This window comes from Arachis ipaensis, chromosome B5, assembly GCF_059453495.1.
Source record: "Arachis ipaensis isolate K30076 ecotype BB chromosome B5, ASM5945349v1, whole genome shotgun sequence".
NCBI lineage: Eukaryota > Viridiplantae > Streptophyta > Magnoliopsida > Fabales > Fabaceae > Arachis > Arachis ipaensis.
In genome coordinates, this window is record NC_142440.1 from 28688882 (window position 1) to 28715893 (window position 27012).

The 27012-nt window shown below is 38.2% G+C and overlaps 1 non-coding gene across 1 annotated transcript; it reads right to left on the reverse strand.

Annotated features, from left to right (window-relative positions):
- Nucleotides 1-1960: 1960 nt before the first annotated feature.
- On the reverse strand, nucleotides 1961-2068 carry LOC148563708 (small nucleolar RNA R71). Its single transcript, XR_015885417.1, has one exon. It is a non-coding gene; the product is annotated as a small nucleolar RNA R71 (small nucleolar RNA).
- Nucleotides 2069-27012: the final 24944 nt, after the last annotated feature.

Below are 27012 nucleotides of genomic sequence, written 5' to 3' on the forward strand. Positions count from 1 at the left end.
AACCAAAAAAAAATTAATTTGATGTTTTTTGCTTGAATCTTGTGTTAGTTTTTAAGTTTGGTGTCAATTGCATGTTTATCTCTTTCTTGTATTTTTCGAAAATCCATGCTTTGCATTCTTCATGATCTTTAAGTTGTTCTTGGTAAGTCTTCTTGTTTGATCTTTAAAATTTTTTGTTTTGTGTCTTTTCTTATTTTCCATATGCATTTTCAATTTGTTAGTGTCTAAAGTTTGAAAATTTCTAAGTTTGGTGTCTTGCATGTTTTTCTTTTTTTCAAATTTTTCAAAAATAAGTTCTTGGTGTTCATCTTGATCTTCAAAGTGTTCTTGGTGTTCATCTTGACATTCATAGTGTTCTTGCATGCATCATTTGTTTTGATCCAAAATTTTCATGCATTGAGTCTTTTTTATGTTTTTCTCTTTCTTCATTAAAAATTCAAAATAAAAAAATATCTTTCCCTTCTTCTTCTCATAAAATTCGAATATTTGACTTGACTTTTTCAAAATTTTTAAAATCTAGTTGTTTCTTATTAGTCAAATCAAAATTTCAATTTAAAAATTCTATCTTTTTCAAAACTTTTTCAAAAATAAAATCTTTTTCATTTTTTCTTATATTTTCGAAAATTTCAATTTGATTCTCAAAAATCTTTTTCTTATTTTGTTTCATAATTTCAAAATCTTTACTAACAATTAATGTGATTGATTCAAAAATTTTAAGTTTGTTATTTGCCTAGTAAGAAAGGTGCAATCTTTAAACTCTAGAATAATACCTTTTTAGTTTCTTGTTAGTCAAGTAATCAACTTTGATTTCAAAAATCAAATCTTTTTAAATTTCTTTTTCAAATCTTTTTCAAAATAAATGTCAATCACATCTTTTTTCAAAATCAATTTCAAAATCTTTTCCAACTTCTTTTCTAACTTCTTATCTTTTCAAAAATTGATTTTTCAAATCTTTTTCAATTAACTACTTGACTTTTTGTTTGATTTTAAAAGTTTACTATTTTAAGCATATCTTTTTCAAAACTACCTAACTATTTCTATCTCTAATTTTCGAAAATCCCTTCCCTCTTTTTCAAAATTCCTCTTTAAATTAACTAATTGTTTTAAATTTAATTTAATTTGATTCAATTTTCCTTTCTTAGTTTTCAAACTTTAATTTTTATTTTTTATTTTAAATTCAATTTAAAAACAAAAATACTTTTATTTTAATTTATTTAATTTTCGAATTTCTCTTCTCCTCATCTCTTTCTAATTATTTATTCATCTACTAACACCCCTCTTTTACCCAAGAATTCGAACTCATTCCTCTCCCTTGTGTTTGGATTCTTATCTTTTCCTTCCTCCATTATTCTCTTATTATACTTACATAAGGAATCTCTATACTGTGACATAGAGGATTCCTCTTCTTTTTTGTTTTCTTCTTTTTCATATGAGCAGGAACAAGGATAAGAACATTCTTGTTGAAACTGACCCTGAACCTGAAAGGACTCTGAAGAGGAAGCTAAGGGAAGCTAAAGCACAATTCTCTGGAGAAAATTTGACAGAAATTTTCAAAAAAGAAGGAGGCATGGCCGAAAATAATAACAATGCAAGGAAGATGCTTGGTGACTTTACTACACCTAACTCTAATTTACATGGAAGAAGCATCTCAATCCCTGCCATTGGAGCAAACAATTTTGAGCTGAAACCTCAACTAGTTTCTCTGATGCAGCAGAATTGCAAGTTTTATGGACTTTCATCCGAAGATCCCTTTCAGTTCCTAACTGAATTCATGCATATCTGTGATACTGTTAAGACCAATGGGGTTAATCCCGAGGTCTACAGGCTTATGCTTTTCCCATTTGCTGTAAGAGACAGAGCTAGAATATGGTTGGACTCTCAACCTAAAGACAGCCTGAACTCTTGGGATAAGCTGGTCACGGCTTTCTTAGCCAAGTTCTTTCCTCCTCAAAAGCTTAGCAAGCTTAGAGTGGATGTTCAAACTTTCAGACAGAAGGAAGGTGAATTCCTCTATGAAGCTTGGGAGAGATACAAGGAACTGACCAAAAAGTATCCTTCTGACATGCTTTCAGAATGGACCATCCTGGATATATTCTATGATGGTCTGTCTGAATTATCAAAGATGTCATTGGACCATTGATGAGCGGATATTTTATACGCTTTTTGGGGTTAATTTCATATAGCTTTTAGTATGTTTTAGTTAGTTTTTAGTTTATTTTCATTAGTTTTTAGGAAAAATTCATATTTCTGGACTTTACTATGAGTTGTGTGTTTTTCTGTAATTTCAGGTATTTTTCTGGCTGAAATTGAGGGAGCTGAGCAAAAATCTGATTCAGGCTAAAAAAGGACTGCTGATGCTGTTGGATTCTGACCTCCCTGCACTCAAAGTGGATTTTATGGAGCTACAGAACCCGAAATGGCGTGCTTCCGATTTCTTTGGAAAGTAGACATCCAGGGCTTTCCAGCAATATATAATAGTCTATACTTTGCTCAAGGATAGATGATGTAAACTGGCGTTCAACGCCAGTTCTCTGCCCAATTCTGGCGTCCAGCGCCAGAAAAGGATTAAAAGTTGGAGTTCAACGCCAGAAATGGATCCAAACCTGGCGTTGAACGCCCAAAATGGCCTTATGCACGTGAATTGCTTAAGTCTCAGCCCCAGCACACACTAAGTGGGCCCCAGAAGTGGATCTCTATACCATCTGTTATGGTTTACTCAATTTCTGTAAACCTAGGCTACTAGTTTAGTATTTAACCAACTTTTAGAGACTTATTTTGGATCTCATGACATTTTTAGATCAAAACTTTATACTCTTTGACGGCATGAGTCTCTAAACTCCATTGTTGGGGGTGAGGAGCTCTGCTGTGTCTCGATGAATTAATGCAAGTATTTCTGTTTTCCATTCAAACACGCTTGTTCCTATCTAAGATGTTCATTCGCGCTTAACTGTGATGAAGGTGATGATCCGTGACACTCATCACCTTCCTCAAACCATGAACGTGTGCCTGACAACCACCTCCGTTCTATATCCGATTGAATGAGTATCTCTTAGATCTCTTAACTAGAATCTTCGTGGTATAAGCTAGAACTGATGGCGGCATTCATGAGAATCCGGAAAGTCTAAACCTTGTTTGTGGTATTCCGAGTAGGATTCGATGATCGAATGACTGTGAAGAGCTTCAAACTCGCGAGTGCTGGGCGTTAGTGACAGACGCAAAATGACGAAGAATCCTATTCCGATATGATCGAGAACCGACAGATGATTAGCCGTGCTGTGACAGAGCATGTGAGCATATTCTTCACTGAGAGGATGAGATGTAGCCATTGACGACGGTGATCCCCTACATACAGCTTGCCATAGGAGGACGTGCGTGCGTGAATCAGAAGACAGAGGAAAGCAGAGATTCAGAAGACAAAGCATCTCCAAAACTCCAACATATTCTCCATTACTGCATAACAAGTAACCTTTAATTCATGCTCTTTTGTTCATTCGCAATTCAACTGATAAATATAATTGACTTCCTAACTAAGATTTACAAAGTAACCATAGATTGCTTCAAACCAACAATCTCCGTGGGATTCGACCCTTACTCACGTAAGGTATTACTTGGACGACCCAGTGCACTTGCTGGTTAGTGGTACGAGTTGTGAGAAGTGTGATTCGCAATTCGTGCACCAAGTTTTTGGCGCCGTTGCCGGGGATTGTTCGTGTTTGGACAACTAACGGTTTATTTTGTTGCTTAGATTAGGAAAAATTTCTTTTTTTTTAGTTTAGAGTCTCTTATTGTTGTCGTGTTAAAATTTTAGAACCCTTACTTTCCTTTTCTTAAAATCTTTTTCAAAAAAAAAAATAATTTTTCTATTAAATCATGTGCCAAACTTTAAGTTTGGTGTTTTCTTGTTGATTTTTCTTAAAATTTTCCAAAATTTATTCTGGTTTTCTAAAAATTTTAAGTTTGGTGTTCTTCCTTTGTGTTTTTGTGTTCTTGTGAATCTTCAAAGTGTTCTTGAGTTTTCCTTGTGTCTTGATCTTAAAATTTTTAAGTTTGGTGTTCCTTGGTGTTTTTCCCTCCTAAAAATTTTCGAAAACAAGGAGCATTAGATCTAAAAATTTTAAATCTTGTGCTATCTTATTGTTTTTCTCTCTCTTCTTAAAATTCAAAAATATATTTTCTCTCTATTTTAAAACATCTTTTCGAAATCTATTTCTAAAATTCAGATTTTTATTTAAAAATTTTAAACCTTTTTCAAAATTCATCATATCCTTTTTAAAATCTCCTAACCACTTTCTCTCTCCTCACTTTTTCGAAAATCTTTCACTCATTTTTATTTATTTTATTTTGATTTATTTTGTTTCCGAAATAAATAAACAAATAAATAAATAAAAATAATTTTTCTATTTTACATCATCTCCCTTTCTCCATCATGGACCTAAGCGGAAATGAACAGTCCAGGAGGACTCTGGGGTCATATTCTAACCCCTCTACTGCTTCATATGGGAGTAGTATCTGCATACCCTCCATTGGAGTCAGTAGCTTTGAGTTGAATCCTCAGCTCATTATCATGGTGCAGCAAAGTTGCCAGTATTCCGGTCTTCCACAGGAAGAACCTACAGAGTTTCTGGCACAGTTTCTACAGATTACTGACACAGTACATGATAAAGAAATAGATCAGGATGTCTATAGACTATTACTGTTTCCATTTGCTGTAAAAGATCAAGCTAAGAGGTGGTTGAATAACCAACCTAAGGCCAGCATAAGGACATGGAAACAACTGACAGAAAAATTCCTGAATCAATACTTTCCCCCAAAACGGATGACACAGCTAAGGCTGGACATCCAAGGCTTTAAACAAGGAGATAATGAATCTCTTTATGATGCCTGGGAGAGATACAGAGAGATGCTACGAAAATGCCCCTCTGAAATATTTTCAGAGTGGGTTCAGTTAGACATCTTCTATTATGGCCTTGCTGAAGGAGCTCAGATGTCTCTAGATTACTCAGCTGGTGGATCTATCCACATGAGAAAGACAATTGAAGAGGCTCAAGAGCTCATTGATACAGTTGCCAGGAATCAGCATCTGTATCTAAGCAGTGACCCTTCCATGAAAGAAGAGGTTAAAACAGCAACTGCTGAATTCAGTCCTATAAAACAAGCTGCTGAATTCAATCAGCAATTGGACTTTCTAACAAAGTAGTTAGCCGAATTCAAAGATAGACTACAAGAGACAAGGATGGCTAATATACATATGGACGAACAGTTTAAGCAAACAAAGCAGCAGCTGTCAAGGCAAATAACAGAAGAATGCCAAGCAGTTCAACTGAGAAGTGGGAAAACATTAAATACCCTACCTCAAGGCAGCAAAAAGCTAAGAAATGAGCAAACCACCCAAAATTCACCTGAGGACAGTAAGAGCCCAGGGAAAAGTAATTCTGGAACTAAAACGCCAGAAATTTGGTGGAAGGCTGGCGCTGAACGCCCAGATCATGCTCAGGACTGGCGTTCAACGCCAGAAACAAGGCAGGACTGGCGTTCAACGCCAGAAATAGGCAAGGATCTAGCGTTGAACGCCCAAAATGGGCAGGATCTGGCGCTGAACGCCCAAAATGGGCACAATTCTGGCGTTCAGACGCCAGGAACAGACAAGGAGTTGGCATCTAACGTCACTCCAGTTTCTAACTCTGGCACTCAATTGCCAGTGAGGGATCAGACACACACAAATGCTGATAACAACCCCTCTAAAAAGGCTTCTTCAACCACTTCTGTAGGCAGTAAATCTACAGCAACTAAGGTTGAAGAATATAAAGCCAAGATACCTTATCCTCAAAAACTCCGGAAAGAGGAGCAGGATAAGCAATTTGCTCGCTTTGCAGATTATCTCAGGACTCTTGAAATAAAGATTCCATTTGCAGAAGCACTTGAGCAAATACCTTCTTATGCCAAGTTCATGAAAGAGATCTTGAGTCATAAAAAGGATTAGAGAGAAACAGAAAGAGTTCTCCTCACTGAAGAATGCAGTGCAGTCATTCTGAAGAGCTTTCCTGAAAAGCTTAAAGACCCTGGGAGTTTTCTGATACCATGCATATTAGAAGGTAATTGCACCAAGACAGCTTTATGCGATCTTGGGGCAAGCATCAACCTAATACCTGCATCCGCTATCAGAAAGCTTGGCTTAACTGAAGAAGTTAAACCAACCCGGATATGTCTCCAACTTGCTGATGGTTCCACTAAATACCCATCAGGCGTGATTGAAGACATGATTGTCAGAGTTGGGCCATTCGCCTTTCCCACTGACTTTGTTGTGCTGGAAATGGAGGAGCACAAGAGTGCTACTCTCATTCTAGGAAGACCCTTCCTAGCAACTGGACGATCCCTCATTGACGTCTAACAGGGGGAAATAACCTTGAGAGTCAATGATGATGAATTCAAGTTGAACGCTGTCAAAGCCATGCAGCATCCAGACACATCAAAAGACTGCATGAAAGTTGATCTTATTGACTCTTTGGTAGAAGAGATCAACATGGCTGAGAGTCTTGAATCAGAGGACATGAAAGAACCTCTGAAATTTCTTCTGGAAGAGGAAAAACCTCCTAAACCCGAGCTCAAGCTATTACCACCATCCTTGAAATATGCGTTTCTGGGAGAAGGTGACACTTTTCCAGTGATTATAAGCTCTGCTTTAAATTCACAAGAAGATGAGGCACTTATTCAAGTGCTAAGGACACACAAGACAACTCTTGGGTGGTCCATAGGTGACCTTAAGGGCATAAGCCCAGCTAGATGCATGCACAAAATCTTATTAGAGGATAATGCCAAACCAGTGGTTCAACCACAGAGGCGGCTAAATCCAGCCATGAAAGAAGTGGTGCAGAAAGAGGTCACCAAATTACTAGAGGCTGGGATTATTTATCCTATTTCTGATAGCCCCTGGGTGAGCCCTGTCCAAGTCGTCCCAAAAAAGGGAGGCATGACAGTGATTCATAATGAAAAAAATGAACTGGTTCCTACAAGAATAGTTACAGGGTGGCGCATGTGTATTGACTACAGAAGGCTCAATACAGCCACCAGAAAGGATCATTTTCCTTTACCATTCATAGACCAGATGCTAGAAAGACTAGCAGGTCATGATTATTACTGCTTTTTAGATGGCTACTCAGGCTATAACCAGATTGCAGTAGATCCCCAGGATCAAGTGAAAACAGCATTCACATGTCCATCTGGAGTGTTTGCTTATAGAAGGATGCCATTTGGGCTATGTAATGCACCTGCAACCTTCCAGAGATGCATGCTCTCTATTTTCTCTGATATGGTGGAAAAATTTCTGGAAGTCTTCATGGATGACTTCTCAGTATATGGAGACTCATTCAGCTCCTGTCTTGATCACCTGAAACTTGTTCTGAAAAGATGCCAAGAGACCAACCTAGTTTTAAACTGGGAAAAATGTCACTTCATGGTGACTGAGGGGATTGTCCTTGGGCATAAAATCTCAAACAAGGGAATAGAGGTAGATCAAGCAAAGATAGAGGTAATTGAAAAATTACCACCACCTGCCAATGTTAAGGCAATCAGAAGCTTTCTAGGGCATGCAGGATTCTATAGGAGGTTTATAAAGGATTTTTCAAAAATTGCAAAACCTCTAAGCAATCTGCTAGCTGCTGACACGCCATTTGTGTTTGACACAGAGTGCCTGCAGGCGTTTGAAACGCTGAAAGCTAAGCTGGTCACAGCACCAGTCATTTCTGCACCAGACTGGACGTTACCATTTGAGCTAATGTGTGATGCCAGTGATCACGCCATTGGTGCAGTATTGGGACAGAGGCATGACAAGCTTCTGCATGTCATTTATTATGCTAGTCGCGTTTTAAATGATGCCCAGAAAAACTACACAACCACAGAAAAAGAATTACTTGCAGTGGTTTACGCCATTGACAAGTTCAGATCATACTTAGTAGGATCAAAAGTGATTATGTATACTGATCATGCTGCTCTTAAATATCTACTCACAAAGCAGGATTCAAAACCCAGGCTCATCAGATGGGTGTTGCTTCTGCAAGAGTTTGATATAGAAATAAGAGACAGAAAAGGGACAGAGAACCAAGTAGCTGATCATCTGTCCCGGATAGAGCCAGTAGAAGGGACGCCCCTCCCCTCTCTTGAGATCTCTGAGACTTTTCCGGATGAGCATTTATTTGCCATTCAGGAAACACCATGGTTTGCCGATATTGCAAACTATAAAGCTGCAAGGTTCATACCCAAGGAGTACAACATGATACAAAAGAAGAAATTAATTACTGATGCAAAGTACTACTTGTGGGATGAACCCTATCTCTTTAAGAGATGTGCAGACGGAATAATCTGTAGGTGTGTGCCTAGAGAAGAAGCACAGAGGATCCTATGGCATTACCATGGATCACAATATGGAGGCCATTTCGGAGGTGAGCGAACAGCCACCAAGGTCCTCCAATGTGGCTTCTATTGGCCCACACTCTATAAAGATTCCCGAGAGTTTGTACGTAACTGTGACAGTTGCCAAAGAGCTGGCAATCTGCCTCATGGTTACGCCATGCCTCAACAAGGAATCTTGGAGATTGAGTTGTTTGACGTATGGGGAATTGACTTCATGGGACCTTTCCCACCATCATACTCGAACACTTATATTCTGGTGGCAGTTGATTATGTATCAAAATGGGTTGAGGCCATTGTCACACCCACCAATGATACTAAAACGGTGCTAAAGTTCCTCTAGAAATATATCTTTAGCAGGTTCGGTGTCTCTAGAGTACTAATCAGTGATGGGGGCACCCACTTCTGCAATAAACTGCTTTACTCTGCCATGGTTCGGTATGGGATTCGCCACAAGGTGGCCACTCCATATCATCCACAAACTAATGGGCAAGCTGAAGTCTCTAACAGAGAATTAAAGAGAATCCTGGAACGGACAGTAAATACCCGTAGAAAGGATTGGGCACGGAGCTTGGATGATGCTCTGTGGGCTTACAGAACAGCATTCAAGACCCCTATAGGGACCTCTCCATACCAACTCGTGTATGGTAAGGCATGTCACCTGCCCGTGGAACTGGAACATAAGGCCTACTGGGCAACCAGATTCCTAAACTTTGATGCCAAATTAGTAGGAGAAAAACGATTACTCCAGCTAAATGAGCTAGAGGAATTCAGATTCACAGCTTTCGAAAATGCCAAGCTTTATAAAGAGAAATAAAAAAAGTGGCATGACAGAAAGCTGTCATCTAGAATCTTTGAACCAGGACAGAAGGTTCTGTTGTTTAACTCTAGACTCAGGCTATTCCTCGGGAAACTGAAATCCCGGTGGAGGGGACCATACATGATTACAAGTGTATCACCATATGGTTATGTGGAGCTTCAAGATATTGATTCTGATAAGAAGTTCATTGTCAATGGACAGAGAATCAAGCATTATCTTGAAGGCAACATTGAGCAAGAATGCTCAAGGCTGAAGCTAGATTAAAAGCTCAGCAAGGTCCAACTAAAGACAATAAAGAAGCGCTTGCTGGGAGGCAACCCAGCCATGGGGCAACAATCCTCTAAGCATTTTGCCCTATTTTTATTTTTATTTGTTTATATAAAGTTCACTGACACTAAGGTGAGGAATCATTTGTATAAGTCCACAGAGTTACAGAAGGACTCGGCACACAAAACAGAGAAAAAGAGCTCACTGGCAAGAAAACGCCAGTAATGGTAGCAATCTGGGCGTTCAACGCCAGAAATGGGCACCCATTGGGCGTTGAACGCCAGTAATGGCAGCAGCTGGGCGTTGAACGCCCAGAAGAGCAGCATTTGGGCATTGAACGCCCAAAACAGGCAGTGTTTGGGCGTTCAAACGCCAGGATGACAGGGAGGAGACAAAACTCATTTTTATTCAAATTTTTTCATTCTAAATCTTGATTTTCATACTTCAATACATGATTTCTTGCATAAACATGTTAAGAACCTTGATTTCTAAATTCCATAATTTCTAAAAACCCTACCCTAAAAATATCAAATGTATTTTAATCCATAAGCACCAGGCCTCTTTGCAAATTCAATCCAACTCTTTTCAAAACTTTTTTTTACAAATCTATCTTTTCAACTCATCAATATCTTTTTCAAAACCTCCACTTTATCTTTTTCAAAATCTAAATCTATCTTTTTCAAAAATCTTTCATATCCTCTCAATTTTAAACTATATCTTCTCTTATCATATCTTCTATCTTATCTTTTCCAAATAAATCTTTTTATCATATCTTTATCTCTTCTTTTTCGAAAACCCACCCTCTCCCCCTATAAATTTGAGTTCAGCCTCCCTCCTCTCCCATCAACAATTGCACCTAGCTCTCCTTCTATCCCTCTCATTTCTTTTCTTTTGCTTGAGGACAAGCAAACCTCTAAGTTTGGTGTGTTTATCCGCGATCACTAAGATCATGGCTCCCAAAGGAAAACAACCCACTCCAAGAGGCAAGAAAGAGAGCGTTCCAAAACCACTTTGGAATCAAGGAAAGTTCTTATCTAAAGAACATTCAGACCATTATAACAAAATAATGGGTCTGAGATCAGTGATCCCGAAAGTTAGATTCGATCTGAAAGAAGATGAATATCCGAAGATCCAGGAGCAAATTCGAATCAGGAACTGGGAAGTCCTAGCTAATCCTGAAATGAAAGTGGGAAGGAATATGGTCCAGGAGTTCTATGCTAATATGTGGCAGACTGACAAGTAAAAACTATCTGGAACTGCTTTCTATGAATATTGGACCATGGTCAGAGGAAAGATTGTTCATACCATCCCTGATAAGATCAGAGAGATCTTAAAGCTACCTCAGCTGAAAGACGATCCAGACTCCTTCAATAGGAGAATGATGAGAACAGACAAGGGCCTGGATAAGATTCTAGAGGACATATGTATCCCTGGAGCCAGGTGGACCACCAACACAAAGGGTGTCCCAAATCAACTCAAGAGAGAGGATCTCAAACCAGTCGCCAGAGGATGGCTGGACTTCATTGGGCATTCTCTGTTGCCTACTAGCAACCGTTCTAAAGTCACAGTTAAAAGAGCAGTGATGATCTATTGCATCATGATGGGAAAGGAAGTGGAGGTTCATCAGCTGATCTCAGCTGAATTCTACAAAATTGCTAACAAAAATTCTAAAGAGGCCACGTTGGCTTATCCAAGCGTGATTTCTCTACTCTGCAAGGACGCCGGAGTAAGAATGGGAATAACTGAGTATATCTCAGTTGAGAAACCAATCACCAAAGCATCAATGGAAAAACAACAAGCGCAGGAGGATCCCACCAAGAAGAAAACACAGGAATTTCTCCCAGAAATCCCTCAATCTGAATACTGGGAGTATCTTGAGACGTCTGTCACCAAGATCCGGGAAGCTATGGAGCAAATAATAAAAAAATAGAAGGAACACAGTCAAATGCTGACCTATATGTTTAAAGAACAAGAGGAGCAAGGGCGTGACTTAAGGGAATTGAAGCGCCAGAAGTTTTCTCTTGAAGAATCAAGTACCCCACGGATCAGAGGAACACCCATTTCCCAGAACAAAGGTTGTTAAATTCTAATTTCTGCTTTAACTCTGTGATAGTGTCGTTATAGAAGTTCACCTTAGGAGTCATATAGTAGTAATTAGTATCTATTTTGATTTTATCTCCAATTAAGCCATAGTTTATTTTTCTCATCATCAGCAAACATGAATAAAATAATAGATCTTTTGAATAAGAGGCAATAAAATTTCGAGTTTTAATAAGAGAAATTCTCATTAGTTACATGTGGTGGCAATACTTTCTGTCTTCTGAATGAATGCTTGAACAGTGCATATGTCTTTTGAATTTGTTGTTTAAGACTGTTAAATATGTTGGCTCTTGAAAGAATGGTGAACATGAGACATGTTATTGATAATCTGAAAAATCATAAAAATGATTCTTGAAGCAAGAAAAAGCAGCAAAAAAAAAAGCAGAAAGAGCCAATAGCCCTTAAAATCAAAAGGCAAGGGTAATAAAAAGGATCACAAGGCTTTGAGCATCAGTGGATAGGAGGGCCTAAGGGAATAAAATCCTGGCCTAAGCGGCTAAACCGAGCTGTCCCTAACCATGTGCTTGTGGCGTGAAGGTGTCAAGTGAAAACTTGAGACTGAGCGGTTAAAGTCAAGGTCCAAAGCAGAAAGAAGAGTGTGCTTAAGAACTCTGGACACCTCTAATTGGGGACTTTAGCAAAGCTGAGTCACAATCCAAAGGGTTCACCCAATTATGTGTCTGTGGCATTTATGTATCCGGTGGTCATACTGGAAAACAAAGTGCTTAGGGCCACGGCCAAGACTCATGAAATAGCTGTGTTCAAGAATCATCATACTGAATAGGAGAATCAATAACACTATCTGAATTCTAAGTTCTTATAGATGCCAATCACTCTGAGCTTCAATGGATAAAGTGAGATGCCAAAACTGTTCGGAAGCAAAAAGCTACTAGTCCCGCTCATCTAATTAGAATCTGAGCTTCACTCAAAAACTCTGAGATATTATTGCTTCTCAACCTATTAGTCTTTTATTTTATTTGTCTAGTTGCTTGAGGACAAGCAACAGTTTAAGTTTGGTGTTGTGATGAGCGGATATTTTATACGCTTTTTGGGGTTAATTTCATATAGCTTTTAGTATGTTTTAGTTAGTTTTTAGTTTATTTTCATTAGTTTTTAGGAAAAATTCATATTTCTGGACTTTACTATGAGTTGTGTGTTTTTCTGTAATTTCAGGTATTTTTCTGGCTGAAATTGAGGGAGCTGAGCAAAAATCTGATTCAGGCTGAAAAAGGACTGCTGATGCTGTTGGATTCTGACCTCCCTGCACTCAAAGTGGATTTTCTGGAGCTACAAAACCCGAAATGGCGTTCTTCTAATTGCTTTGGAAAGTAGACATCCAGGGCTTTCCAGCAATATATAATAGTCTATACTTTGCTCAAGGATAGACGATGTAAACTGGCGTTCAACGCCAGTTCTCTGCCCAATTCTGGCGTCCAGCGCCAGAAAATGATTAAAAGTTGGAGTTCAACGCCAGAAATGGATCCAAACCTGGCGTTGAACGCCCAAAATGGCCTTATGCACGTGAATTGCTTAAGTCTCAGCCCCAGCACACACTAAGTGGGCCCCAGAAGTGGATCTCTATACCATCTGTTATGGTTTACTCAATTTCTGTAAACCTAGGCTACTAGTTTAGTATTTAACCAACTTTTAGAGACTTATTTTGGATCTCATGACATTTTTAGATCAAAACTTTATACTCTTTGACGGCATGAGTCTCTAAACTCCATTGTTGGGGGTGAGGAGCTCTGCTGTGTCTCGATGAATTAATGCAAGTATTTTTGTTTTCCATTCAAACACGCTTGTTCCTATCTAAGATGTTCATTCGCGCTTAACTGTGATGAAGGTGATGATCCGTGACACTCATCACCTTCCTCAAACCATGAACGTGTGCCTGACAACCACCTCCGTTCTATATCCGATTGAATGAGTATCTCTTAGATCTCTTAACTAGAATCTTCGTGGTATAAGCTAGAACTGATGGCGGCATTCATGAGAATCCGGAAAGTCTAAACCTTGTTTGTGGTATTCTGAGTAGGATTCGATGATCAAATGACTGTGAAGAGCTTCAAACTCGCGAGTGCTGGGCGTTAGTGACAGACGCAAAAGGACGAAGAATCCTATTCCGGTATGATCGAGAACCGACAGATGATTAGCCGTGCTGTGACAGAGCATGTGAGCATATTCTTCACTGAGAGGATGGGATGTAGCCATTGGCGACGGTGATCCCCTACATACAGCTTGCCATAGGAGGACGTGCGTGCGTGAATCAGAAGACAGAGGAAAGTAGAGATTCAGAAGACAAAGCATCTCCAAAACTCCAACATATTCTCCATTACTGCATAACAAGTAACCTTTAATTCATGCTCTTTTGTTCATTCGCAATTCAACTGATAAATATAATTGACTTCCTAACTAAGATTTACAAAGTAACCATAGAATGCTTCAAACCAACAATCTCTGTGGGATTCGACCCTTACTCACGTAAGGTATTACTTGGACGACCCAGTGCACTTGCTGGTTAGTGGTACGAGTTGTGAGAAGTGTGATTCGCAATTCGTGCACCAACCATTCTACAGGTGGATCCATTCACCTAAAGAAAACGCCTGCAGAAGCTCAAGAACTCATTGACATGGTTGCAAATAACCAGTTCATGTAGACTTCTGAAAAGAATCTTGTGAGTAATGGGACGCCTCAGAGGAAGGGAGTTCTTGAAATTGATACTCTGAATGCCATATTGGCTCAGAATAAAGTATTGACTCAGCAAGTCAATATGATCTCTCAGAGTCTGAATGGATTGAAGGAATCATCCAACAGTACTAAAGAGGCATCTTTTGAAGAAGAAGCTTATGATCCTGAGAACCGTACAATAGCAGAGGTGAATTACATGGGTGAACCCTATGGAAACACCTATAATCCCTCATGGAGAAATCATCCAAATTTCTCATGGAAGGATCAACAAAAGCCTCAACAAGGCTTTAATAATGGTGGAAGAAACAGGTTTAGCAATAGCAAGCCTTTTCCATCATCCACTCAGCAACAGACAAAGAATTCTGAGCAGAATCCATCTAGCTTAGCAAATATAGTCTCTGATCTATCTAAGGCTACTGTAAGTTTCATGAATGAAACAAGGTCCTCCATTAGAAATTTAGAGGCACAAGTGGGCCAACTGAGTAAAAGAGTCACTGAAACTCCTCCTAGTACTCTCCCAAGCAATACAGAAAAAAATCCAAAGAGAGAGTGCAAGGCCATTGATTTAACCATCATGGTCGAACCTACAAGGGAGGAGGAGGACGTGAATCCTAGTGAGGAAGACCTCCTGGGACGTCCAGTGACCAATAAGGAGTTTTCCTTCGAGGAACCAAAGGAATCTGAGGCTCAATTAGAGACCATAGAGATTCCATTGAACCTCCTTCTGCCCTTCATGAGCTCTGATGAGTATTCGTCCTCTGAAGAGGATGAAGAAATTACTAAAGAGCAAGTTGCTAAGTACCTTGGTGCAATCATGAAGCTGAATGCCAAATTATTTGGTAATGAGACTTGGGAAGATGAACCTCCCTTGCTCACCAATGAACTGAATGCATTGGATAGGCAGAAATTACCTCAAAAGAAACAGGATCCTGGCAAATTCTTAATACCCTGTACCATAGGCACCATGACCTTTGAGAAGGCTCTGTGTGACCTGGGATTAGGAATAAACTTAATGCCACTCTCTGTAATGGAGAAACTTGGGATCTTTGAGGTACAAGCTGTCAGAATCTCATTAGAGATGGCAGACAACTCAAGAAAACAGGCTTATGGACAAGCATAGGACGTGTTAGTAAAGGTTGAAGGGCTTCACATCCCTGCTGATTTCATAATCCTAGACACTGGGAAGGAAGAGGATGAATCCATCATCCTTGGAAGACCCTTCCTAGCCACAGCAAGAGCTGTGATTGATGTGAACAGAGGAGAATTGGTCCTTCAACTTAATGAGGACAACCTTGTGTTTAAGACTCAAGGATCTCCTTCTGTAACCATGGAGAGGAAGCATGAAAAGCTTCTCTCACTGCAGAGTCAACCAAAGTCCCCACAATCAAACTCTAAGTTTGGTATTGGGAGGCCACAACCGAACTCTAAGTTTGGTGTTGAACCCCCACAGTCAAACTCTAAGTTTGGTGTTGGGAGGTCCCAACAATGCTCTGAACATCTGTGAGTCTCCATGAGAGCTCACTGTCAAGCTATTGACGTTAAAGAAGCGCTTATTGGGAGGCAACCCAATGTTATTTAATTATATCTATTTTATTTTCCTCTTGTTATTTCGTGTTTTAGTAGGTTGATGATCATGTGGAGTCACAAAAACTACTGAAAAATAAAAAATAGAATGAAAAACAGCATTGAAAATAGCACACCTTGGAGGAGAGTAGTCTGGCGTTTAAACGCCAGAAACAAGCACCAAGTTGGCGTTTAACGCCAGAAACAAGCACCTGCCTGGCGTTAAACGCCAGAAACAGGCTACATTTGGGCGTTTAACGCCAGAAACAAGCAGCAATCTGGCGTTAAACGCCAGGATTGCACAGCAAGGGCGTTTTACACGCCTAATTGGAGCAGGGATGTTAAGTCCTTGACCCCACTTGATCTGTGGACCCACAGGATTCCCTCAGGATCTGTGGACCCCACAGGATCCCCACATCTTCTTCTCTCCTCTTCACACCTTTTCATAACTCTCTTCCCCAAATACCCTTCACCAATCACCTCAATCACTCTTTCCCATCACCTCTTCACCACTCACATCCATCCTCTCTTCCCCATAAACCCCACCTACCTCCAAAATTCAAACTCTTTTTCCTTCCAACCCCAACCCTAATGGACAAACCCTAAATCCCATCCCACCCCTATATAAACCCCTCTTTCCTTCTTCATTTTCACACAACATAACCCTCTCTTCTTACCCTTGGCCGAATACACCTTTTCCCTCCATCTCCTCAATTCTTTTTCTTCTTCTCCTTCTTTTTTTCTTCTTTTACTCGGGGACGAGCAAACATTTTAAGTTTGGTGTGGTAAAAGCATAGCTTTTTATTTTTTCATAACCATTTATGGCACCTAAGGCCAGAGAAACCTCTAGAAAGAGGAAAGGAAAGAAAATTGCTTCCACCTCTGAGTCATGGGAGATGGAGAGATTCATCTCAAAGGTCCATCAAGACCACTTCTATGAAGTTGTGGCTAAGAAGAAAGTGATCCCTGAGGTTCCTTTCAAGCTCAAAAAGAATGAGTATCCGGAGATCCGACATGAGATCCGAAGAAGAGGTTGGGAAGTTCTCGCCAACCCCATTCAACAAGTCAGGATCTTAATGGTCCAAGAGTTCTATGCAAACACATGGATCACTAGGAACCATGATCAAAGTGTGAACCCGAATCCAAAGCATTGGCTCACCATGGTTCGGGGGAAATACTTAGACTTCAGTCCGAAAAATGTAAGGCTGGCGTTCAACTTGCCAATGATGGAAGAGAATGCACGCCCCTACACAAGAAGGGTCAATTTTGATCAAAGGTTGGACCAAGTCCTCATAGACATATGTGAGGAAGGAGCTCAATGGAAAATTGACTCAAGAGGCAAGCTGGTTCAATTAAGAAGGCATGACCTCAAACCAGTGGCTAGGGGATGGCTAGAGTTCATTCAACGCTCAATCATTCCTACTAGTAACCGGTCTGAAGTTACTATAGACCGGGCCATCATGATCCAGAGTATCATGATTGGAAAGGAAGTGGAAGTTCATGAGATCATACCTCAAGAACTCTACAAGGTGGCTGACAAGTTCTCTACTTTGGCAAGGTTAGCCTTTCCTCACCTCATTTGCCACCTCTATAATTCGGCTGGAATTGACATAGAGGGAGACATCCTCATTGAAGAGGACAAGCCCATCACTAAGAAAAGGATGGAGCAAATAAGAGAGCATGGATCTCAACAAGAGCATGAGAAAATTCCTCACCATGAAATCCCTGAGATGCCTCAGGGGATGCACCTTCCTCCACAAAACTGTTGGGAGCAAATCAACACCTCCCTAGGAGAATTAAGTTCCAACATAGGACAACTAAGGGTGGAGCATCAAGAGCACTACATCATCCTTCATGAGATTAGAGAAGATCAAAGAGCTATGAGGGAGGAGTAACAAAGGCAAGAAAGAGACATAGAGGAGCTCAAAAGTACCATTGGTTCTTCAAGAAGAGGAAGACGCCACCCTCACTAAGGTGGACTCATTCCTTAATCTCCTTGTCTATTTATTTTACTGTTTTTCGTTTATTATGCTTTATATTTATTTATGTTTGTGTCTTATTACATGATCACTAGTGTTTAAGTGTCTATGTCTTAAAGCTATGAATGTCCTATGAATCCATCACCTTTCTTAAATGAAAAATGCTTTAATTACAAAAGAACAAGAAGTACATGGTTTCGAATTCATCCTTGAAACTAGTTTAGTTATTTTGATGTGGTGACAATACTTTTTGTTTTCTGAATGAATGCTTGAACAGTGCATATGTCTTTTGTATTTGTTGTTTATGAATGTTAAATATGTTGGCTCTTGAAAGAATAAGGAAAAAGGAGAAATGTTATTTGATGATCTGAAAAATCATAAAATTGATTCTTGAATCAAGAAAAAGCAGTGAATACAAAGGCTTGCGAAAAAAAAAGAAAAAATGGCGAAAAAAAAGAGAAAGAAAAAGAAAAAGCAAACAGAAAAAGTCAAAAGCTCTTTAAACCAAAAGGCAAGAGCAAAAAGCCAATAGCCCTTAAAACCAAAAGGCAAGGGTAATAAAAAGGATCCAAGGCTTTGAGCATCAGTGGATAGGAGGGCCTAAAGGAATAAAATCCTGGCCTAAGCGGCTAAACCAAGCTGTCCCTAACCATGTGCTTGTGGCGTGAAGGTGTCAAGTGAAAACTTGAGACTGAGCGGTTAAAGTCGAGGTCCAAAGCAAAAGAAGAGTGTGCTTAAGAACCCTAGACGCCTCTAATTGGGGACTTTAGCAAAGCTGAGTCACAATCTGAAAAGGTTCACCCAGTTATGTGTCTGTGGCATTTATGTATCCGGTGGTAATACTGGAAAACAAAGTGCTTAAGGCCACGACCAAGACTCATAAAGTAGCTGTGTTCAAGAATCAACATACTGAACTAGGAGAATCAATAACACTATCTGAATTCTAAGTTTCTATAGATGCCAATCATTCTGAACTTCAATGGATAAAGTGAGATGCCAAAACTATTCAAGAGGCAAAAAGCTACTAGTCCCACTCATCTGATTGGAGCTAAGTTTCATTGATATTTTGGAATTTATAGTATATTCTCTTCTTTTTATCCTATTTGATTTTCAGTTGCTTGGGGACAAGCAACAATTTAAGTTTGGTGTTGTGATGAGCGGATAATTTATACGCTTTTTGGCATTATTTTTACATAGTTTTTAGTATGATTTAGTTAGTTTTTAGTATATTTTTATTAGTTTTTAATAAAAAATTCACATTTCTGGACTTTACTATGAGTTTGTGTGTTTTTCTGTGATTTCAGGTATTTTCTGGCTGAAATTGAGGGACTTGAGCAAAAATCAGATTCAGAGGTTGAAGAAGGACTGCAGATGTTGCTAGATTCTGACTTTCCTGAACTCAAAGTGGATTTTCTAGAGCTACAGAACTCCAAATGGTGCACTCTCAATTGCGTTGGAAAGTAGACATCTAGGGCTTTCTAGCAATATATAATAGTCTATACTTTGCCCGAGTTTAGATGATGCAAACTGGCGTTCAACGCCAGTTCCATGTTGCATTCTGGAGTTAAACGCCAGAAACAGGTTGCAAAGTGGAGTTAAACGCCAGAAACAGGTTACAAACTGGCGTTCAACTCCAAGAGAAGTCTCTACACGTGTAAAGCTCAATGCTCAGCCCAAACACACACCAAGTGGGCCCCAAAAGTGGATTTCTGCATCATTTACTCATTTCTGTAAACCCTAGTAACTAGGCTGATATAAATAGGACATTTTACTATTGTATTAGACATCTTTGATAAGTTTTATGCTTCTTAGACCTTTATGGGGGCTGGCCACTCAGCCATGCCTGGACCTTGCTCTTATGTATTTTCAACGGTAGAGTTTCTACACACCATAGATTAAGGTGTGGAGCTCTGCTGTTCCTCATGAATTAATACAAAGTACTATCATTTTTCTATTCAATTCAAGCTTATTCCGATTCTAAGATATTCATTCATACTTTAATATAAATGTGATGATCGTGACAGTCATCATCATTCCCAACCTATGAACGCGTGTCTGACAACCACTTCCGTTCTACCTTAGATTGAATGAATATCTCTGGGGATTCCTTAATCAGAGTCTTCGTGGTATAAGTTAGAATCCATGGACGGCCATTCTTGAGATCCAGAAAGTCTAAACCTTGTCTGTGGTATTCCGAGTAGGATCTGGGAAGGGATGGCTGCGATGAGCTTCAAATTCGCGAGTGCTGGGCGTAGTGACATACGCAAAAGGATCAATGGATCCTATTCCAGTATGATCGAGAACCGACAGATGATTAGCCATGCAGTGACAGCGCATTGGACCATTTTCACTGAGAGGACAGGATGTAGCCATTGACAACGGTGACGCTTAACATATAGCTTGCCATAGAAAGGAGTATGAATGATTGAATGAAGACAACAGGAAAGCAGAGGTTCAGGAGGAACAAGCATCTTCATACGCTTATCTGAAACTCTCACCAATGAATTACATAAGTATCTCTATCTTTAATTTACATTTTATTTATCTTTTAATTATCAAATATCCATAACCATATGAATCTTCCTGACTGAGATTTGCAAGATGACCATAGCTTACTTCAAGCCGACAATCTCCGTGGGATCGACCCTTACTCACGTAAGGTTTATTACTTGGACGACCCAGTGCACTTGCTGGTTAGTTGTGCGATGTTGTGACAAAGAACTAAGATTATGAACGTGCGTATTAAGTTTTTAGCGCCGTTACCAAAGAATGAACCGTCACGATTTCTGCGCACCAGTGATAAATAAACTGGAAAAAGGAATTTATCTGTAGCTCTTAATAGAGATTGGGTGGGGTGAGTTTTGCGTGTTATATATACTAGGTGCCATTTGTGTGTATTGATGTAGTAGTACTACATACTTTTCAATTGGAAACTTACCGAGCATAGTGCTTGAATAAGCATATTTGAATTGGAAACTATCAGGTCTCCCTCCCCCTTCCTTTCAAAAAAAGACTAAAACTAGCAGTATTTCTAACCTAATATTTGGTTCACAGTATATGTGTTTTAATAGGAAATTGAACTTGAAGCTCATGCAGTTAAAGGTGTTAGTAGAACACATGCAAAATGGTCACCAGTTTTCACTGCTTGGTATTGGATGCTTCCGGATGTAAGGGAATATCATATATCAGTGTTGCTCAAATTTACTCACTACCAAAACTTACAAAAACTTGGCATTTGTATGTTTGACTTATATAGGTTGTCCTCTTGGAGAACATTGAGGATGAGCTGGCCGTCGAACTACAAAAAAAATGTCCAGCTGGATTATTTGACATTGAAGATATTAGGGAAGGTATTTTTATTTTTAGATCCATGCTTCCTGCATCAGATATATCTTTCAATTGTGCACCACATTGTCTCTAGAAATTGTCATTGCTTCTACATCAATGCCTACTTTCTGTATTGTATACAACATTCTGAAAATTATGTAAATGATGTAAAGTTTTCCTGTTGTGTAATAACTAGTTACTGAGTTAATGTTGGACAGGCAAAAAAAAGGCCACGGTAGCCAGACTACGAGATTGCACTCTGTGTAGGGAATGAATTAGAGGGGGAAAAGAATGGGAAGATCGTATATCGTTATGTCGTGTTAAAGCTCACTTCATTTGTAAGTACTATGGTTCTTGCTGAATTTGTTAGATTAAGCCTTCAAATTGTCTAAAGCTGTCTAATTTCTTTTTTTTTTCTTTTTTTTTGTATAAAAATACTAAAGCATATGTAGGGTAGTGAGAGACAATTCCAAATAACAATGAGTAAACCAAAGAGAATATAGTACTGTGTAAACCAAAAACATAGTGTGTAATGCAAAATTTCATAAGCATTCTGCCACCATATTTGACCTTTCTCTCTCTGGCCTTATTTTACTTATGTTTATCTGATGAGTTAAACCCTAAAATGGTCCCTGAGATTGGCGTCATGCACTAAAATCGTCCCTAAGATTTCAATTGCACCAATTACGTCCTTGAGATTGAAAAAATGCACCATATTAGTCCCTGACCTATTTTCCATTAACGACGTGATGACATGGCATGATGACGTGGACTGTAAGTGACACGTGTCACTTCATGATTTGACCACGTGTAATGGTATGATGATGTGGTGACCAGTGACACGTGGCATGCTGACGTGGATGGTTGTGCCACATGTCACAATATTATTTGGCCACGTGTCCGTTTGTGCTACGTGTCGCAACAGTATTCGTCCACATGTCATCCATTATGTCATCGTTGTATATGCACCAAATTAGTCCCTCACTCTACATTAAGTGACTCATTTTAGTCCCTGAAATTGAATGTCGTGCACCAAACTAGTCCCTTCACCAATTTTTTCTCATTTTTTTAAATTTAAAATTTTAATATCTTGGATACACTAATTTCAATTCTATTTTTTCATATATCGTTTAAATACAAGTGCTTTCATAAAAATTTTTAAGATTTTACTTTTTAGTTTTAATTATATAATTTTTTTAATAATTTAACATTGGTAAATTTTGTAATATATAAGTATGTTATTATAAAAAAAATTATATGATTGATTAGACACATTTTTTTCATAAAAAATATGTGTTTTTAACAATAAATTAATAATTAAAATAAACATTTTTTTCTTATGAAATACACGTTTTCGTTATGTATAAATGAGCTAGATTGAAGGCACTTCAAGCACCCTCACTACCATCTTTGACCTCTGCAGTCTAGACAAAAGAGGTCAGAGATGGTAATGAGGGAAGCTTGAAATGCCTTCACGTCAACTCCAAGACGGCAGTTATTAGGGGTATCCGCAAGAAAAAAAATATTTTATAAAAGTACTGAAAGAGGTCGGAAATGGTAGTGAAGGTGCTTGAAAAGCCTTCACGTTAACTCTAAGTCGGCAGTTAGAGTATTCGCAAGAGAAAAAATATTTTATAAAAACACTTTTATTTGAAGAACATGTGAAAAAATAGAATTGAAATTAATGCATTAAAAAATATTGAGAATTTTGAATTTATAGAAAAGATGAGAAAAAACTGGTGAAGGGACTAGTTTGGTGCACGACATTCAATTTCAAGGACTAAAATGAGTCACTTAATGCAAAGTAAGGGACTAATTTGGTGCATATACAACGATGACATAATGGATGACACTTGGACGAATACTGTTGCGACACGTGGCACAAACGGACATGTGGCCAAATAACATTGTGACAAGTGGCACAACTATCCACGTCAGCATGCCACGTGTCATTGGTCACCACATCATTGACCGATTTGGATTTTATGTCAGTAAAGAATTTTATAAAAATATAATCACGTTGTAAGTATAGTTTACAAACCAACAGAGAATCCTTTCGTACAAAAGTTTTGTTTGTCACTTAAGCAAACCCAATAAAAATAATAACCGAAGTATTTAAACCTCGGGTTGTCTTCTCAAAGAATTGCATGGAAGTATGATTTATTATTGATTATGAAAAATGTAGAATTTTTGGGTTTTTGAAATAAGGAGCAAGTAATTTAAATGATAAGAAAAAAATTAATAATAATAAAATCTCTTGGCAAGGTATGAAAATTAGACGTCCTATCCTAGTTATCCTTTGTGATGAGAATTGGATTTTGCTCCCACCTTGTTAACCTCTAACTATGAAGGTAAGTTAAGTGGATGAATCAATTTGATTCCTCTGGTCCTAGTCAATTCCTATAGAAAGACTAGCTTTAGAGGGATCCAAATCAATCAGCAAAGATAACAATTATCAATTACAAGGAGTTTGATAACTCAAGTGTCTCCAATTAATCAATTCATCAATTAAAGCCAAGAATATAAAAAGCTAAGTAAAAATCATAGATCTGAAATATCTCAAATTGCATTAATAAAAGAAATCAAATCTAATATGAAAATTCATAAATTAAATTGGGAAAATAAATAAAAGGAACATTGAACCTGGAAATTGAGAAGAAGAAATCATAAAATTAAGAGAAATCCTAATCTTAAAACCTAAGAGAGAGGAGAGAGCCTCTCTCTCTAAAAGCTACATCTAATCCTAAAATTATGTATGAATGTATGTTGTATCAATTGTTCAATGATGAATGGATGCATTTCCCCACTTTATAGCCTCTAATCTATGTGTTCTGGGCCAAAAACTGGGTCAGAAACAGCCCAGAAATCGCTGGTTGCGAAATCTGCCACATTGGTTTTTTGTCACTGCGACGTGTCTGCGTGAATCACGCGTTCGTGTCGCCTAGCTATACAGCCACTATGGCAAATTATATATCATTTCGAAACCCCGGACGTTAGCTTTCCAACGCAACTAGAACCGCGTCATTTGGATCTCTGTAGCTCAAGTTATGACTGTTTTAGTGCGAGAGGGTCAGGCTGACAGCTTTGCAGTTCCTTCAACTTCTTTTATTCATTCCACTTATGCATGCTTCCTTTCCATCCTCTAAGCCATTCCTGCCCTGTAATCCTTGAAATCACTTAACGCACATATCACAGCATCGAATGGTAATAAGAGAGGATTAATATTAGCAAATATAAGGCCAAAGAAACATGTTTCCAATCATAGCACAAAATCAGGAAGGAAAATGTAAAATCATGCAATTAGTATGAATAAGTGTATGAAAGATTGATAAAATCCACTCAATTAAGCACAAGATAAACTATAAAATAGTGGTTTATCAACCTCCCCACACTTAAACATTAGCATGTCCTCATGATAAGCTCAAGAGAAGCTATAAAGAGTGAAGAGAAATGGTAGAGAGTATGAAATGCAACCTATCTATGTGAATGCAACTACATGCAAAATATTTCTATCTACTTGGTTAAAAGTAAATAAGCTCTTCAAGACAAACATAATTCGGATTTCACTAATTCAAATCATACAGTAGAAGACAAGTAAACTTGTAAGAAGATAGCTCATGAAAGCAGGGAACATAGAATCAAGCATTGAACCCTCACTGGTAGTGTATATCACTCTAATCTCTCAAGTGTCTAGGGTTAATCACTCTTCTCTTCTCTAATCGTGCTTTCTAAACTTTGTTCTTCATCTAACCAATCAACAAAAATTTAGTGTACCAATGCAAACATCATGAGGTCTTTTCAAGGTTGTAATGGGGCTAAGGTAAAGGTGAGGATATATATATGGCTAAGTGAGCTATGAATTGAATCTTTGACTAGTCTAAGTTCTCACCTAACATACATACACTCTCTATGTAATTCAAAAATCATGCCTAGCTACCCATAATTTCCACTTTTGCATCACATACTCATGTACCAAATTTTTCTTTAATTTTATCCCATATGCATTGATCTTTTATTAAACTTAACATTGGGGTAATTTTGTCCCCTTATTTATTTACTTATTTATTAAATATTTTTGGATTTTTTTCTTTTTTTCTCTTTTTTTTCTAAAGACATAAAAGCAAAAATAACATATCAATGCACATGTATTTTTAATTTTTCTGTTTTACATGAGTAGGCACCCAAATTCCCAATATTTTATTAAATTAAGAACATAACACATTTCCTTATTAACCCATGTTCCCACAATTTTCTCACACTTAATTGATACACAATCTTTAACTTAAGCTAACCAAAGATTCAATTGGGATATTTAATTATTTTTTTGCTTAAGGTTAGTGATGTGATAAAATATAGAACAAATGGGGATTAAAAGGCTCAAGGTGGCTGACAAAGGTAAATAGAAGGGTATGCTATTTGGGATAAGTGAGCTAAACAAGTAATGGCCTCAATCATATGCAAGCATGTAAATACACTAAATAGTGGACATATAGAATGGAACAAAGCAAAGATTGCAATCATAGGGAAGAAAACACACAAGAATAAAAATTTATAGTTAAATAATGTAACCATATAAATAAGCTCAAAATTTCACAGGTTGTGTGTTCTTAGCTTTTTAAACTATGTTCCAAATACAACTTCAAACAAGTTTTAACAGAAAAGTTTTGATTTAAATTAGTAAAATTATATAAAATAAGGTCTTGAAAAGAAACTCATTACTTTAACCAAGAAGTGGTAAATATATGCACAAAATCAAGAAAACATGCAATCAAATATGCAGATGCAATAATGAACTAATAAAGAAAATAAGGCATTGGTGTTGAGAAGAAAATAACTAACTCATGGAGATCGGTATCGACTTCCCCACACTTAAAGATTGCACCGTCCTCGGTGCATGCTAAGATGTGCAAGTGGACGGGTGGCTCCAACTGACGCTTTTCTCCAGCCACGCTTTCGCGTGACTCTCTGCTTCTCTCCTTCTTAGTTTTTAATGCACTATGACGCGGACGCGTCAGCGACGCTTACGCGTCGCGTGCGAAATTTTTTTTTATGCAGAATGCAAATGCAAATGCAAGCTATATGCAACTATATGCAGAGATTATGAGAAGAGTCACTAAGAAAAATAAAGTAAAATAAAATAAAGTAAAACTAAGACTGAAACGGAACGATCATACTGATGCGTGAGCATCTTTCCTATCTTTTCCTAGTGAATTTGTATTTAAATTATTGAGTTTAATCAAGAATTAATTATCTCTTAGCCAATATGGATGCTACTTTGAATCTTGTGCAATTCTGTTTATTTTAGGTAGCATTCAGCTGGATTTGATGGAGTTTCTGCAGAAGAAGAGATGAAGGCGAATGATGCTGTCAACCCTGACCTCTCTGCACTCAAACCTGAATAACTCGAGCTACAGAGGTCCAATGAATGTGATTCTAGTGGCGTTGGAAAGCTAACTTCCAGAGATTTTCAACGATATATAATAGTCCATACTTCTTCTCCAAACTCGCTGCCAAGGCTGCGTCTAACTTGAGATTTCTCAAGTTAGGCGCAAGACACAACAACAATACGCGAGATTGGTCCTTCCCACTTCAAGTTAGGCGCACTAAAGCCCAAGTTAGGCGCAGCTTCACTCAACTAAACTCCAATTCATGCTGCCAAACCCAAGTTAGGCGTGGATCCTAGTGAAGCCAAGTGGTCCCCATCCATCAATTAAAGATTTGCTGATTGCTATAATTAATTCTAATTTAAATTCAAATTTTAAAAATAAGAAAAGATATTATTTTAGTTTTAAAGATAGATTTTAAATTAATTAGGATTAGATATAAATAAGAGGATACCACCTCAACATTATTCCATTCCAGACT